The sequence below is a fragment of the Odocoileus virginianus genome, chromosome 28 (genome assembly GCF_023699985.2).
Source record: "Odocoileus virginianus isolate 20LAN1187 ecotype Illinois chromosome 28, Ovbor_1.2, whole genome shotgun sequence".
Classification (NCBI taxonomy): domain Eukaryota; kingdom Metazoa; phylum Chordata; class Mammalia; order Artiodactyla; family Cervidae; genus Odocoileus; species Odocoileus virginianus.
This window is the reverse complement of record NC_069701.1, coordinates 2,693,735-2,711,255: the sequence shown is the minus strand read 5'-3', so window position 1 is coordinate 2,711,255 and position 17,521 is coordinate 2,693,735.

Below are 17,521 nucleotides of genomic sequence, written 5' to 3'. Positions count from 1 at the left end.
GAAAGCTGAGCACTGAAGAATTGATGATTTTGAACTGTGGTGCTGGAGAAGACTGTTGAGAGTCCCTTGGACTGCAAGGAGATCCAACCAGTCCATCCTAAAGGAGATCAGTCCTGGGTATTCATTGGAGGAACTGAGGCTGAAGCTCCAATAGTTTGGCCACCTCATGAGAAGAGTTGACTCATTGGAAAAGACCCTAATGTTGGGAAGAACTGGGGGCGGGAGGAGAAGGGGACGACAAAGGATGAGATGGTTTGGGTGGCATCACCGACTCAATGGACATGGGTTTGGGTAAACTCTGGGAGTTGGTGATGGACAGGGAGGTCTGGAATGCTGTGATTCATGGGGTCACAAAGAGTAGGACACGACTGAGCGACTGAACAGAACTGAATTGAACTGATTCTCTATGTTGTCTTTTCATTTTGTTAATAGTTTCCTTACCTGTGTAGAAGCATTTTAGTTAGCTGGGGACTCACCTGTTTGTTTTTACTTTGTTGCCTTTATTTTAAGTATTGAATTGGAAAAAAAAAACTTTGCCAATGTCAAGGAGCTTCAGTTTAGTTCTGTTCAGTCGCTCAGTCATGTCTGACTCTTTGCAACCCCATGAATTGCAGCACGCCAGGCTTCCTTGTCCTTCACCAACTCCCAGAGATTGCTCAAACTCATGTCCATCAAGTCAGTGATGCCATCCAGCCATCTCATCCTCTGTTGTCCCCTTCTCCTCCTGCCTCCATTCCCTCCCAGCATCAGGGTCTTTTCCAATGAGTCAACTCTTCAGATGAGGTGGCCAAAGTATTGGAGTTTCAGCTTCAGCATCAGTCCTTCCAGTGAACATTCAGGACTGATTTCCTTTAGGGTGGACTGGTTGGATCTCCTTGCAGTCCAAGGGACTCACAAGAGTCTTCTCCAACACCACAATTCAAAATCATCAATTCTTCGGCACTCAGCTTTCTTTATACAGCCATACATGACTACTGGAAAAACCATAGCTTTGACTAAGTGGACTGTTGTTGGCAGAGTAATGTCTCTGCTTTTGAAAATGCTGTCTAGGTTGGTCATAGCTTTTCTTCCAAGGAGTTAAGTGTCTTTTAATTTCATGGCTGCAATGACCATCTGCGATGATTTTGAAGCCCCCTAAAATAAAGTCTGTCACTGTTTCCATTGTTTCCCCATCTATTTGGCATAAAGTGATGGGACCACATGCCAAGATCTTAGTTTTCTGGATGTTGAGCACAAGCTGGAATCAAGATTGCAGAGTCAAGGAGCTTACTTACCCTTTATGTTTTCTTCTAGGAGTTTTCTGGTTTTAGGTTTTATATCCAAATTTTTAATTTCTGTGTAGTGTCACCCTCATTTTTGACTGATGTCCTTGTCATTCTTTCCTCCATAGAGCATTTAACCACAAAACATCTTATCTTTCTACATTCCTTACTCATGATTATGATTTTTTTCATTTCTACTCTACTATTCTTATAATCCTTAGAAAGAATCAATGAAAAAATAATCTCCAGTCTATATGAAAAAGGAAATCACAATTATTCATACTTTATCTGATTCCTCCAAGTCCTGCTAAATCTCTCTACCCCACACTTAGCAAATTCCGAGACAAAGGTTTAACATAATTCTTAATATTCATAAAATATCCACCTGGGGGTACTAAATGTTCTTTACTAAAGATGTTTATGAGACTAGAAGAAACTGAAATGATGTCTTAATTCATCTCTCATGTACTAATTAAGAAAAATATTTTTAAAAATTCAGGTAGTTTCCATACATAGAATGCCCATTTTAATAAGAATAGGAATATAGCAGAAACTCTGCTAAAATGTTTACCATAGTATTATTTTCATTGAAGTGTCAGGTTATAAAATTAAAACACTCTTTCCCAAGCAATTCCACTGAGCAAAAGTCACTGTGTGAGGTTTTCAGATTATTATATAATTACCTCTCTGCATTTAACATTCATTATCATGGGAAAATGAATCTGTACAATCAACATTTGTTTAGACACACTGTTTTGTCACTACTTGGGTAGCAAATGTCACTAAGCTAAATAAAAGCATTTTTAAAATATGCCTATGCAACAGAAAAGATACTTGGGAAGTTAATTATGTCCTGCTGTTGATTTCGAATGTCAGTTAGCTTTGACAGTGCAATAAAACTTGCTTCAGGTAGTGTTGACAGCTGATAAGGATGGGCTAGAGCAAACTACACTGTTGATTCAGAATCTTAACACAGTAGTCCTTGAATGGAGAAACCCAGGTGACTGACATGTAATTCAGTAAGTGTTAAAATAAGTTATGGATCACTTTGTTAAATTGATTCAGATTTTTGGATGACATCGAATAGAAAAAATAATCCTTTCTTGTCATCCAGACACTTTGATAAGACTCCTCAATATAGTATCTTAAACCACAAGTTAAGGGAATAACAACTGATGAAATGTTTTCAAAGACTGTCATGACTATTTACATGGAAACTGGCACCAAGTTTCATGCTATCTGCTGGACCAGGGAGTCAGCAAAACAATTTATACAAAGGGCAAGATGGTAAATACAAGGGCCGTACACTCTGTTACAATTACTCAGTTCTACAGTTGTAGCATGAAAGTAGCTGTAGATAATGCCTAAGCAAATGAGCATACATGAGTTCCAGTAAAACTTTATTTACAAAAGGTGGCAGTGGAACAAATTTGTCCTGTAGACCATAATTTCTTGACCTCTATACTAGATTATGACTTCTTGGAAAGTTGATGGTTGCTGTGAGAAAGGTAGCATTCCCAACAGCACAGGTGTGTTTATGAGAGATGCTTCCAGTCATCTTCGAAAGGCTCTTGGGTTCTGAATCTATCAAGGTTTAGACTGGAGTCACACAGCAGGGCAATTGTACATATGTGGCTGGATGGCATCACTGACTCGATGGGCATGAGCTTGAGTAAACTCCGGGAGTTGGTGATGGACATTGAGGCCTGGCGTGCTGCGATTCATGGGGTCGCAAAGAGTTGGACACGACAGAGCCACTGAATTGAACTGAACTGTCATATGTACAATTCACCATGCATGTCAATTGAAAGCACTCCTTCCAATTAAAAGGAGTTAATCTAATCATCTGAGACTTTGGCTTAAATTTTCTGTCCATGACAGTACTCTATTTAACTGTTTATATTTTTGTGCAGTGGAAAAAGCACTACCAAAAAAAAGATTTCTAATTCTGTTCTAATCTCTCTGATAAATAAGCATACAATCCTGGGCACTTAATTTTAGACCTTTGAACTCGAGTTTGTTCTGTATAATAAAAGCATTGAATTTGATTATTTCATGTATCTTCCTACTCAAATATTCTCTTCTAAATACCATCCATTTTCAGTATCTTTAGTACTTACATTCTATACAATTGCTGCAGACAATGAATTAGCAAATGCTAACCCATTGATCCCAGGAGGAAAACTAGAGTTAGGTTCCTGAGAGTCTCTCACGCTCGTGCTCAGTTGCTTCAGCCATGTCAGAAGAGCCCGTCAGGCTCCTCTGTCCATGGGATTCTCCAAGCAAGGATACTAAAGTGGGTTGCCATGCCCTCTTCTACAGGATCTTTCCGGCCCAGGGATAGAACTTGTGTCTCTTGCATCTCCTGCCTTGGCAGGTAGATTCTTTACCAATAGAACTACCTGGGAAGCCTGAGAGCATCTCTCTGGTCAAAACATTCTTCTAACCTATCAATACATATACTTGCTTTATGTGTTTTTCTATTCAAAGATGTATTTAATAAATAGTATTAACTTTTTGGCATTAACTTCATAGCCAAAAGCATGGAAACTCATGTTTGAGCAGAGTTTACCTAAGATAAATTTTCTCCCTAAGCCATAGCACAGCCTTCTTGAATGTATGAACCTTAGACAACACTTCATTATCCTTGGATACCATTTTGAATAATGAAATCAGCAAGATAAAGCACCAAATGGTCAAAGTTAGTTCAGTTCAGTTGCTCAGTCATGTCCGACTCTCTGCGACCCCGTGGACTGCAACACACCAGGCTTACCTGTCCATCAGCAATTCCCAGAGCTTACTCAAACTTACGTCCATTGAGTAGGTGATGCCATCCAACCATCTCACCCTCTGTCGTCGTCCCCTTCTCCTGCCTGCAATCTTTCCCAGCATCAGGGTCTTTTCAAATGAATCAGTTCTTTGCATCAGGAGGCCAAAGTATTGAAGTTTCAGCTTCAGCATCAGTCCTTCCAATGAATATTCAGGACTGAAATCTTTTAGGATGGACTGATTGGATCTCCTTGCCGTCCAAGTGGCTCTCTATGGTCTTCCCCAAAGCCACAGTTTAAAAGCATCAATTTTTCAGAGCTCAGCTTTCTTTATAGTCCAACTCCCAAATCCATACATTGTTGTAGCCACTTTTTCCGGGAAACAAACTCACTCAGAAGGACGATGCAGATAGTGAAGTGCAGCTTATTATACCGGCGGGCCCAAGGCAGAGTCTCCTCTTAGCTAAGGACCCTGACCAGCTTCTGTGAAAATCTTTTATACCCTATGCGTACATGCTCAAACCCATCTCCCCAAATTCCTTGAAACTTGCATAAAGAAAGGTAGATACAATCACAATAGCCCCATCACTCATGTATCATGTGCTTAAACAGTTAAACAATTGGTCATTAATCAATAAGCCTGAGGTTACACTCTGATAAGTACAGAAAAAAATTTATGACCTGTCCAGAGACAGGGGTGATTGGTATATGTTTTCTCCCAGGTGATGAGTAACCTAGATACGACTCTCAAGGTTCCTTTGTCCGGGGGGGTCTTAGCCTTCTATTGGTATGTCGTATCCATAGGCACTGAGCACAGAGTTCAGAGTCCACGGAAAGGCTGCCGAGCATGGCCAGCATTGAACAGGCCTAAGATAGAGTCCAGGCCCTACAGTCTCCTCCTTTAACATGACTGCTGGGAAAAGCATAGCTTTGACTAGATGGACCTTTGTTGGCAAAGGAATGTCTCTGCTTTTTAATATACTGTCTAGGTTGGTCATAACTTTTCTTCCAAAGAGCAAGTGTCTTTTAATTTCATGGCTGCAATCACCATCTGCAGTGATTTGGGAGCCCCCCAAAATAAAGTCAGCCACTGTTTCAACTGTTTCCCCATCTATTTGCCATGAAGTGATGGGCCCAGAGGACATGATCTTCGTTTTCTGAATGCTGAGTTTTAAGCCAACTTTTTCACTCTCCTCTTTCACTTTCATCAAGAGGTTCTTTAGTTCTTCACTTTCTGCCATAAGGGTGGTGTCATCTGCATATCTGAGGTTACTGATATTTCTCCTAGCAATCTTGATTCCAGCTTGTGCTTCCTCCAGCCCAGCGTTTTTCATGATGTACTCTGCATGTAAGTTAAATAAGCAGGGTGACAATACACACCCTGATTTGGAACCAGTCTGTTGTTCCATGTCCAGTTCTAACTGTTGCTTCTTGACCTGCATACAGAGTTCTCAGGAGGCAGGTCAGATGGTCCGGGATTCCCATCAGATGGTCAAAACATGGTCTCCTTAGGTGTCTGCCCCAGAGGGCGCTGGGCCTCTGGATGCACGCGGGACTCCGGGCCTTTGGACCACCACCTGGCGCCCGATTTGGCCCTGGTTCTGGAGCCGCCCGCCTGGGCCTGTGCCCGTCTGGCTGACCCCCCTCGCGGTGCCACCTCTGGCCTCTGGCTAAACCGAGGGCAGCGGGGCGAGGCCGCCTGGGTCTTCTGGCCTGCACGCCCCCTCTGCGGGCACCCGGGGTAGCCGGGACGACCCCCCACCCTAAGGCTCCGGCCGCGTTTCGGGCGTCCCCCCCCCCCGGGGGTCGTCGCCGCTCTGGCCCGCGGTGAGGGAGGCTGCTGGGGAGGCCGAAAGTAGCCCTGGCGACTGTCCTCGCCGGGCTCCCCCTCGCCCGTGGCTCCACTGACGGCTGCGGCTGCGGCGACGCCTGCTCTCCCGGGCCAGCCTGAGCCGCACGAGGGGCGGGCGTCCAGGCCCGTGCATCCGCTCCCCTCGGTCTGTCCCGGCCCTCCCGTCTTTCCCCTGCGTGGCAGGGAGGGCGAGGATGGCACCTGAGGTTTCCTGCCCGCTGCCTCACCGCGTCTTCTGACGCAGCAGACACTCTTGCTTCGCCTTCTTGGCAAAAGGGTGAAAGCACTGCACTAACTAGACTGAACAGGACACAGCCCCAGTGTGAGGACAGAGCCAGGAAGGCGGAGCATCACCTTGCTCACGTCAGCTGGGACCGTCCTTGTTGGGTGTCTCAGATTTATTACCACTCAGTACCTGTCTGTGAATGACTCAAAGTGCTACAAGTTTTGATTTGCGGGGCTGCAAACAAATCGAGTAAGTAGCAAATTTGCAACGCAGAATCTGCAAATAACAAGTATCAACCATAATTTTATTTAAATAAAGTTATAAATCTCTGTGTCCAGTAATCTGATTTTAATTTCTTTTATGTTTTTCCTTAAATTCCTGAAGAGGACTCTATGTATCTAATCCACTCAAACCAAATACCTTCAACTTTTATGCCTAGACAGCTACCACAATCCTGCACTTCTTGCTTTTTCTTCCACACTGATTCCAGAGTTATCTTGCTGAAAACAAATATGAGATTTGGCTTCACTACCTAGCAATCCATGCTAATTCCTCATTAACTTTAGAAGAAAATCCTAAAATCCAAACTTCCTAGATTGGTATGTAATACCCTTTAATCTAAATTTGACTCATCTTCCATCACCACTTTTCTTATATTTTATTTGTTAATCATTCTCGCATTCTTATTTACCCATTTTTAATAGGCCTGTGCCTTTGCGGTTGCTACGGCCTTTGTTTACTATGTTCATAGCTCGAAGTCTAGCAACTCTGAATTTATTTTTTATTATCTTAGTTAAAAAAAAGTTGCCTATAGCATTGAAATTACCTGTTTACATGAAATAGTATGTACTAAACAGTCATTTTATTAAGGACAAGAGAAATCTCAAGGGTATTTTACATTCTAAGAGCTCAGAACGAGGCTGTAGTGTAATAGGTGCTCAATAAATCAGGAGAGCACAAGCAGAAGACTGCTTCTGCACTTAGTATTCATTTAAAATATTTATTTGTTACCTATTATTTACCAAATATTGTTCTAGATTTTATGAATAAGACAAGATAGTGTTTGAAAATTATGAGCAAGTTACTGCATCCTTTAAGATGTCAATGTCCTCATCTACTAAATGAGAGAGAAAAGTATTGTTTCTTAATAGGGTTGTTGTGAGGAATGAAGGAGATAACAGAGAGGTAGATGCCACACAGCACCTTGCCAGAAGGCAGCAGATATTATATAGTAGATATTAATATTATAGAAGGTAGTAGATATTAGTCTTATAGGACTTAATATTGGCTAAATGGTCAATTATTTCCAATGGTGTATACCTAAAACTCCTATAATGGTTTTAAAATGTACTGAGTCACAGAACTCTTTGCAATCTGATAAAGCTTTAGACAATCTCCTAGGGAAGGTAGAAGGGTTATATACTCACATACATGGCATGATTTACATAACCTTTAAAGTCTGTGTATAAATTTCTACCCAGGGTCATTTTAGATACTCTCTGTGTTTCATAATTGTATTCTTAAACTTCTCTTGTTAAAGATTTTTCCTAATTCTTACTAAGGTGATATATCCTTTCTCTATTGGAAAAGAAAATATTCTCCTATGGGTATGTATGGTAAATGCAGCCTGTTATCCAGCTGCAAGCTATAGGAAAACCTAACTAGTTTGGCTTAAAAATATGAGTTTGTTTTTCTCTTGAAACAAAGTCTAGAGAGAAGTGGAAGCTGGAATTGGCTCAGTGCCGCAGTGTTAAGGTGAATATGTCTGTGATTCTGTAGTCCTTTCCATCGTGATTTCTGAACGGCTGCTCTGATGAAGCCACCATGATTGCATTCAAAGAAGAGAAAGAAAGGTGGGCAGTAAGCACACCAGAAAGAGCTGTCTTTCTCAGAAAGTCACATGTCGTCCTATCTACATCTCATGTGCAGTGACCACATTTCCTGTAAGCTGCATCCCAGGAAGGCGTTGTCATGGCTTGCTTTGAGGTATGTCATTAGGACGATTAGGATGTTATTTTCAAATTTTTTATAGTAGTGAAATACACATACCATAAAATTTGTCATCGCCACTGTTTTTAAGTGTACAGTTCATTGACATTAAATATTTAACATTTATCAAGTGTATATCCAGAACTGCCATCGACCTCCATAACTCATTTCATTTTGGAAAACTGAAGTTCTTTATCTCCTATAGAATAACTCTTCATACCTCCTTCCCTCCAGCTCCTGAAAGCCATCAGTCAGATATTGTATGTGTATATCACATTTTGCTTATTCATTCTTCTGTCAGTGGACACTGGGGTTCCTTTCATGTTTCAGCCATTGGGATTTTCCATTTGACTCATTCATTACCATCTCAAATAGATTCTATTTCTGGTGATAAGGAAGAGGAGAAATAAATAGATTTTATAAGCACTGGTGCTGTTTCCATATAAAGTAAGCAGGTGGGGGCAGGTTTCATACCCCCAAAAGGAGTTAGAATAATCCAGAATTATGGACCTTTCTTAACACATTTTTAAAATAAATTTACAAATATATTTCTGACTCTAAGGTTCCCATTCAAAACATGAAATATAGGGTACCTCTTTGTATTAATAAAAATAAAAATTCACCTATTTCTAAAGTTTCCTAAAGATTGCTTCTCCTTCAGTACCTCTAAGATATGAATTCTCAAGACATGTGTTAAAATCTAGACATTTCCCTGAGAAACATAACTATTCTCACAAATCCCATCATTTCAAATGAGGATAGGTGGGTGTGAGAGAGAGACAAAGATAGTAGGGTGAGGCATGTGCCCGAGAGGTGTCAGAAAAGACAAAACTCACCACCTACGTGATCAGCTTCTTCAGATAGGATAGGGGTAGGGGCTAAAACCAGCAGCTGATTTTAGGTCACTATCTAGAGGAGTACTGGGCTTCCCCAGCGCTCAGCAGTAAAGAATCCAGCTGCCAATGCAGGAGATGTGCGTTTGACTCTGGGTTGGGAAGATCCCCTGGAGAAGGATATAACAACCCACTCCAGTATTCTTGCCTGGGAAATCGTATGGACAGAGGAGCCTGGCGGGCTGCCTGGGTCACAAAAGAGCCAGACACTTCTTAGCACCTAAATGACTAACACAGACTAACACTAATCAACAAGTCTCACTGCTGTGTCAATACAAATAGACTGCCTGCAGGTGCCTGCAGCACTGTATTGAGAAGTGTGAGGCTACATCCATGCTCAGAGGGAAATACCTGGGTAGCTTTTTACCCACATCTTTCATGAGTAAAGGAGAACGAAGCCAAGGTTACAAAGTGCTTGCTGTATCTCATACAAGCTAAGATATCCCTGACTATTGGGGTTGGAGCATGCAGACCACCTTGTCCAATCATCTCATTTTCAAGATGAAGTAACACAGAGTAAGCTAGAACCTGGTCCCCGGCTTTCACTCCCTTGTGAGGGAGATAAGAGGTATCAGGTCTGAAATATAATTTGGAACGTCAACCTCTTTGGTCTCCAGAGAAGATCCTCAGCACTACTGATCACCCCTTCCTGACATCACTAAAAGTTCAGGAACAGATAAATCCTAAGGTCTCAAGGTCTAAATGACTTTAAGAACTGTAACTTACTAGCCATTCACTGAAAGTCCAGTTGGTTGCAGGAGAAAATGATGCTCCTCTCCTTAGAGTCCTTCTGGTATGCAGACCCCTTCTCTTTGAGGCTCAGGTCTCCTCTAGGATAACTGGAGTGTCCTCCATATAGCCACACGTGGAGAAGGAAGGTGAGGGATCACCTGGGACGTAAGTAAGGGCCCGGTCTGTAAGAAACATATATCACTTCCAATAATATTCCATTTGCCAAGGCCTCAGGCACATGATCACACATAACTACAAGAGAGCGTGAGAAATGTGGTCTAGCTACACATTATCCAGAAGGAAAGGAAATCTGAGTCAAGTAAACAATTTGCCTGGCTCTGCAACCATAGTCAATCATCTTGCAGAACCTTTTCTAGGACACGGTCACTAACTAGCTGCTGTGTGCATATGTGTGTGTATTTTAGACGTCTTTTAATAGCAGTTCAGAGTAGTAAGGAAAAGAGATATACAAGCACACAGATTTTTGTCTTGAAACTTTATTATATAGTCAGCCTTGATTTCATGTGGTGGAAATGATTTACTGGAAATCAAGTTGTAAGCAAATGTTTAAATTTGTGATACATATATTTCTCTCTTTTTTAAATTTTTCTTTTGAAGTAATGGCAAATTTGTGAGACATTCAAAAATAGTAGAGGGGTCCCATGTACTGTTTACCCATTTTTCCTCAGTGAGTACATTTTGTATAACTAGAGTGTAATAGCAAAACAGGAAACTGGCATTGGTACAAAGTGAAAGTGTCAGTTGCTCAGTTGTGTCTGGCCCTGACGCTGTGGACTGTGGCCCTCCAGGCTCTCCTGTCCATGGAATTCTCCAGGCAAGAATACTGGAGTGGGTAGCCATTCCCTTCTCTAGGGGATCTTCCTGATCCAGAGATCAAACCCAGGTCTCCTGTATTATAGACCAATTCTTTACCATCTGACCCACCAGGGACGGCCTTCACTTTCCCTTTCATAATGTAACAGCAAAACCAGGAAACTGTCATGGGTACAATATGTTGGGCTGCACTGGGAGCTCCAGGAAACTACTGCGCCTCCACTGCTATCTCCCTGGTTTAGAGGGGTAGGGACCCACCGCCCCCCACTGCCCGCCCTGCCCCCATAACCTCCATTACTTCTGGGAAAATCCTGACTTCCCTCTAAGTCTCTTCTGATACCGCCCAGCGGGGGAGAAACCTCACTTCTTCCCACCAAGTTGGGGTAAATATCTGGACTCTCCATATACTCTCCACTGACACGGGATTGGAGCTCATTATCGCCTGGGAATGTTATGTTGAGTTTGAGTTTACATCTAGACTCAGAGGGAAAGACACAAGCCATTTTTTAGCATAGCATTGCAGTCTTTCAAGGATGGAAGTTTATATTTTCTACTCCCTCTTTGCTGGCACAGATGGGGTGAGGACAGAGTTTATTCTTTGTTGTTTGGCTACAATAGAAGGTAACATACACAAGCTTTCTGTCTTGCTTAGCGCTGTTTGGCCAGAAGAGCAGGCTTTTGTTGCAGATTATTGTGTCTGTACCGCTAGTGTTTCTGAGGTGTTGGCTTCTTCAGCTCCAAGCCTGGGGTATAGGAGACCAAAAGAAAGCCAAGAGAATCACCACCATGTTTCCCTTGCGCTCCTGTGTCCCTAGCATATCTGCCTTCTTTTCACCACCTTTCAGAGTTTACTGATTCTTGGTTTGGATACAATATCCAGAATTTTAGCTGCACTTAGTTAGAGGGATAGAAAAAAACGGGCATTTACTTTATCTTCCTGGAAACTGAAGTTTCCTGTGTTGAATTAAAAAAGAAAAAAAAAGGAATCATAAAGATAACTTCCAAGGTAAAAACCATAGACCTGGAGATGACAGGCACACCTCTCCTAGGCTTCATTCAATCTGGTTATTTGTTCTTTTTTTTTTTTTTTAATAATTCTTTTATAGTTAAAAATATTTTTTTTAAGTGGACCATTTTTAAAAGTCTTTATTGAGTTTGTTACGATATTACTTCTGTTCTGTTTTTAGTTTTTTGCCCTTGAGGCATGTGGGATCTTAGCTTCCCAACGAGCAATGGAATCTGAACTCCCTACATTAGAAGGTAAAGTCTTAACTACTGGACCGCCAGGGAAGTTCCCTGGACAGCTGTCTTTATGAAAACAATTTTCACCCTGTGAAAGGGCTTGGAAATTAGAGTTATTAAGCACTTTTACTCCACATATACCATGAGAAAAAATAGTTCCATCTTTTCATGTATGTGTATTTTTTACCATAGACCAAATGTTTATTGATATGTACTATGGTGAAATTCTCACTTGTGGTAGTTATTCAATAAATCTAAAATAAATATTTACATGAATTAATACATTAATAACTAGAACTAGCATATACGAAGCCACAAATAGTCACAACATTTTTTCTTAGAGCTATTTAAGCCACTTATTTTCCCCAGCCCATAAGAAAAAGAGTGTTGCCTTCAGGGAACTGCCTCTCCCAGCTACCACAAAAAGGCTACCAAGAATTAATGACATAGTGACTTTACTTCACAAACATGCTTGAGGCTTCATGCCATAATAAAGTAACAGTAGAAAAATATGAGTGAGAAATCACAGGGGAAGTTCAAAAATTGGGAAAAATCTTGGATCACAGAAGAAAAGTAAAATGACAATTTGCACTAGTGATACATTCAAGAAGAGGCAGGCAATAGGGCAAAGCAGCACTAGTCATTCTAGAACCTTCACTCTGTTTCTCCAGCACTTTGCTTTTTAAATGTCAAATACAAGGTTACAATGACAGTTGTCAGCAGAGAGGAATTACAGACCTGCAAAATCACTCACTGCATTTCAATGACTTAGCCCTCTTCCCTCAGGGAAGAGTCTAAGTAAACAACACACAGATAACATTTACCTGACATTTTCTCTTTCGTCACCTTGATTGGTAATTCACCAATGATTCATGTTCCCTTGGGCACACCTCTTGGGATCAACATAATCCTCAGACATCTTGAGAAAAAGAGAGAAAAGATGGACAACTTCCTTTCTGCCTCCAGCCTTCACTCAGATTCTAGTCACTAAATTACCTCTCTTACCTGGGAATAAGAAGACTAACATGTCAGGAAAGCACAGGCAACCAAACTAGACTGGCGGAGTCTCAGAGTCTTTGAGAGCCAGCTGACAAACTAACATGATTACCCTCACTCACTATTGCCGGTTCTATCTGATGGGAACAAGTGACCTGTGTCTCATCTAGACAGAAAATCATGTCACTGCCACTTTTTATTAGAGGTCTGATCATGTGAGGATTTTTCAGCATCCATCTTAATTATTCCCCTAAGAATGGCAACTGGGTTGCTGAACAAAGTATTCCTGAGAAACCCTGACAGAAACTACTTGACTCAGGATAAAAACGTTCTGTTCGGCGTCTCTGCTTGCCCCAGCCCAGTATCTTTAAACCAAGCCTGCCTAGCCCCTAAGCTCACAGTGTGGCTGAGCCCTGCTCTCAGGGAGCGGAGCTTCGTTTCTGACCATGTTCTGACTCTGAACCCCATTCCATGCCCAACCCTTCAAAGTTGTGATTGCTTTGTCTCCCATTTCTGACACCTTACTCGATTTCTAAGAACTGGCATTCACTTCTTTGCTATTGACCCTTCATCTCTCTTTCTGGCACTTAATCTCTTTCTAGTTCTTTCTGCAAGTGGCCTCTCAAGATAAAAATCTACCAAGGTGATTTTATACTAAACTTCCATACACACACACACACACACACACACACACACACACACACACATATATATGTACTATGTTTTTGAGTTGCATCAAGAGGGAGACACTTGGCTGTAGCCTTCCCTAGAAGAAGGCAGTGAGGATAATACTGCCTATAGAACATGTTTCAAATTATAATAAAACTGACTATAATCCTTTTCATGTACCAGAAATTCTAAACCATGTCCATTATAAACACTCCTAGCTATCAGGATGGGCTGTTCCCACTGCTCTTTCCCCATCTTGGTACACATATATACACTTCCCTCTTCTGTCCTTCGGTAAATTTGTGTATCAGTGAACACATAGGAACAAAATACCACATGGTTTGAATTCTAAATGTCTAATAAGCATAATATATGATAGGATACATTTCTTCTTCTTGTTTTTCTTGAATAGGTCTTGTTCTTGACTCTTTCCTCATGCATATTGACTTTGACATCAGTTTGTCTAATTCCACAAAAACAAAACCAGTTGATGTTTTAATTGCATTATCTTGAATTTATAGATCAGTTTTCAGAGAATTGCCATCTTCTGGCATATTGAGTATTCTCAATATTATTAATCTTTTCACTTTGCTCTGTTTTCTTTAACACTCAGCACTATATTGTAACTTTCTCCAAAATAGTGTGCCCTTGTTAGATGAATTCCTTGATACTATGGATCCTTTATTGTTATATATGAAGAGATTTTTCTCTGCTATAAATTGATTATTTCTGATGTGTAGGACTGTCACTGACTTTTATATAATAAGCTTATGTCAGGAACAATGCTGAACTCTTTATTTCTAAAGTTCGTCTGTAGATCCCATTATGTCTCTTCCTTTCAGTTCTGTATTTTAATTTTTTCTACCTAACTACAATGCCTATGTCCTCCACTACCATGAAGAGTTGTAGTAATAGCAGGCTACTTTCTAATTTCAAAGAGAATGTTTCTTATATCTCATCATTGAATATCATTCTTGCTACAAGCTATAATAGATTCCTAACAAGGTAAAGATTTTTCCTTCTTATCCTATTAATAGTCTGAGAATATTTAATTGTTAACAAATGTTGGATTAGTATTTTATCTGTGTATTAAGGTTAGAGATGTTAAAGTAGAATAATTGAAATAACAGGTTTTCTAATATTCAACTATTTCTTGCATCCTTTGTAGAAACCCAATATAATAATGACATTTTTGCTATAGTTTTTGCTGAATTGTATATATATATATATATAATGGACAGCAAGCAATTCAACCAGTCCATCCTAAAGGAAATCAGTCCTAAATAATCATTGGAAGGACTGACACTGAACCTGAAACTCCAATACTTGGCCACCTGATGCGAAGAACTGACTCATTTGAAAAGACCCTGATGCTTGGAAAGACTTAAGGTGGGAGGAGAAGGGGACAACAGAGGATGAGATGGTTGGATGGCATCACCAACTCAACAGACATGAGTTTGAGTAAACTCCAGGAGCTGGTGATGGACAGGGAGGCCTGGCGTGCTACAGTCCGTGGTGTCGCAAAGAGTCACACACGACTGAGTGACTGAACTGAACTGACATACATCAATTTCTCTTTTCTTTGGGTTAATTGAAAACTGTTTAAAAGAAAACCTGAAACTTTACAGGGAAGCCTGTTTGTTTCTATAAAGACATACGGGTAAGATTTCTAACAAAAAACAAAGAATTGGAGCTTAAACAGGAGGAAAAAGCAAAAACTTGGGTAAAATTTAATCACATTATTGTTTAATATGAAGGCTCTGCAGCTAGACACATGGCTCTTATATTTGTTTTTCAAAATGCTGAATAATGATAGTACCTTCTTTGTAAGGAAAAGATGATTCAATGCATTAATACATGTAAAGTACTTGGACATAAATGTTAGCTATTATTACAGAGAATGGAGGAGTGGTTTAGGACCTAAACTAAGTTCTACATATTTTTGAACAGCATGCTTTCAATACTGAAAATAAACTGACAGCAAAGAAGTCCTTTCAAGTAATTGGATTTAGTTTGCAAATATGGATAACCCTCTAATCTGTCCTCTGAGCTTCCCACCAGAATTCACAAGATCGGGCTTCCCAGGTGGTGCTAGTAGTAATGATCCTCTTGCCAATGCAGGAGACTTAAGAGACTCGGTTTCTATCCCTACATCAGGAAGATCCCCTGGAGTAGGAAATTATTCTTCCCTGGAGAATCCCATGGACAGAGGAGCCTGGCGGTCCATGAGATCGCTGAGTCATAAACAACTGAAGCGACTTAGCATAGCACAGATGAACCAAGTGGTATTTTGTTTGAAAGTACTTTGGGAGTAGCAAAACACTACAGGAGTGAAAGGTGATGACAAACCAAAAAATAACACAAATTGCTTTGCATAACTGCCCATACTTCTCTGGATTTTCTCTTGCCATTCTCACCAGCCCTTGATAGACATCAGACTTCTATTGGACTCTGTGGACATTTTATTCTTTCCCATGCTTAGAAAGCTGCTTTCCAGTGAATATATTCATCACTAATTGCTTATCCTTCACACCCTTTCAATCAGGAAGACGTAGGTAGGCTCCCTGTTATATACTTTCATATTTACTATACTGGGCTTCCCTGGAGGCTCAAAGATAAAGAATACACCTGCAATACAGGAGACACTGGTTCAACCTCTGGGTTGGGAAGATCCCCTGGAAGAGGGAATGGCAACCCACTCCAGTATTCTTGCCTGGAGAATCCCATGGACAGAGGACCCTGGTGGGCTACAGTCCATGGGGTAATAAAGTCTCAGACATGACTGAAGTGACTGAGCACATTTATGTATTTGGACTGTATTTAGAATGAATTATATGTATAATGGCTTTGTACTCTGCCAGACCTCAAGCACCTTAAAAGTGAGGTCTGTGTTTATTTTGTCCTATGCATAGTAGGAAATAAAAAAATGATTGACTGAGTGGGTGAATGAGCCATCCATATAATCTGGTAATGAATAAAGTAAAAGAAGATGCTAAGGAAAAAAAAGTCAGAATCCCCATGTTTTCCAACACAGTTCTTTTATTTTCATGAACCTTAAACAAACAAACAAAAAAAAGTCCCCAGTGGACTTTGAGGGAAAAGAAAATGTTTTTGAAGTTAGCCCATAGTAAATAACTGAAAAAGGAGACCAACCCTGAATTTTTCCATAAACATACTGAAAAATTAAGCTGCTTCTGTATACATATTTCTAACTTTGTGTAAATATACAATGAGGACATGCTTTCCTTTTTGTATCATAGTGTGACTCTAAATATTGTTTTCAAAAGCAGTAATCATTTGATTACTAAATAATTTTAGATTCTAAAAATAACCTCAGGTCCTCATTCTCATCAAAGCCTGAGTGGAAATTTTTACAGCCATGCCAGACCCACCACACTCAACAGATGCACCAGCAACTGCTAGAGAATAAAGCAGGGATCCAGGTAAATTCTTTCAGTTTCTTTGAAGTTTAGTGACAAAGTTGTGAATTTGGATGCTGTCCAAATTCAGAAGAAATAGAAAGATTGTTTATTTGAAATACTGTCTTGAGCCCAAATAGTGTCTCGCAAGGGAAACAAAACCATTTATCTCAGAGAGGACAGAATGTACATTTTATCCTCAGCAGACCTTACAATAACAAAATTCAACTTGAAGAATAATGAGCATTGATGTACCTAGTTGGGGGAAGTAATCTACAACAGAGCTAGTCAACTGCTATACAATATCAGGGAATAAAATCCAGGGCTACTCAGTTCAGTCCAGTTCAGTTCAGTCGCTCAGTTGTGTCCGACTCTTTGCGACCCCATGAATAGCAGCATGCCAGGCTTCCCTGTCCATCACCAACTCCCCCAGGGCTACTAATAGGGAACAAATTGATAGGGATTTGCAATTAAACAGGTTCCCAGGTTGCACTAGTTGTAAAGAACCTGCCTGTCAAGGCAGGAGACTTAAGAGACTCGGGTTTGATCCCTGGGTCAGAAAGATCCCCTGGAAAAGGGCATGGCGACCCACTCCAGTACTCTTGCCTGGAGAACCCCATGGACAGAGGAGCCTGGAGG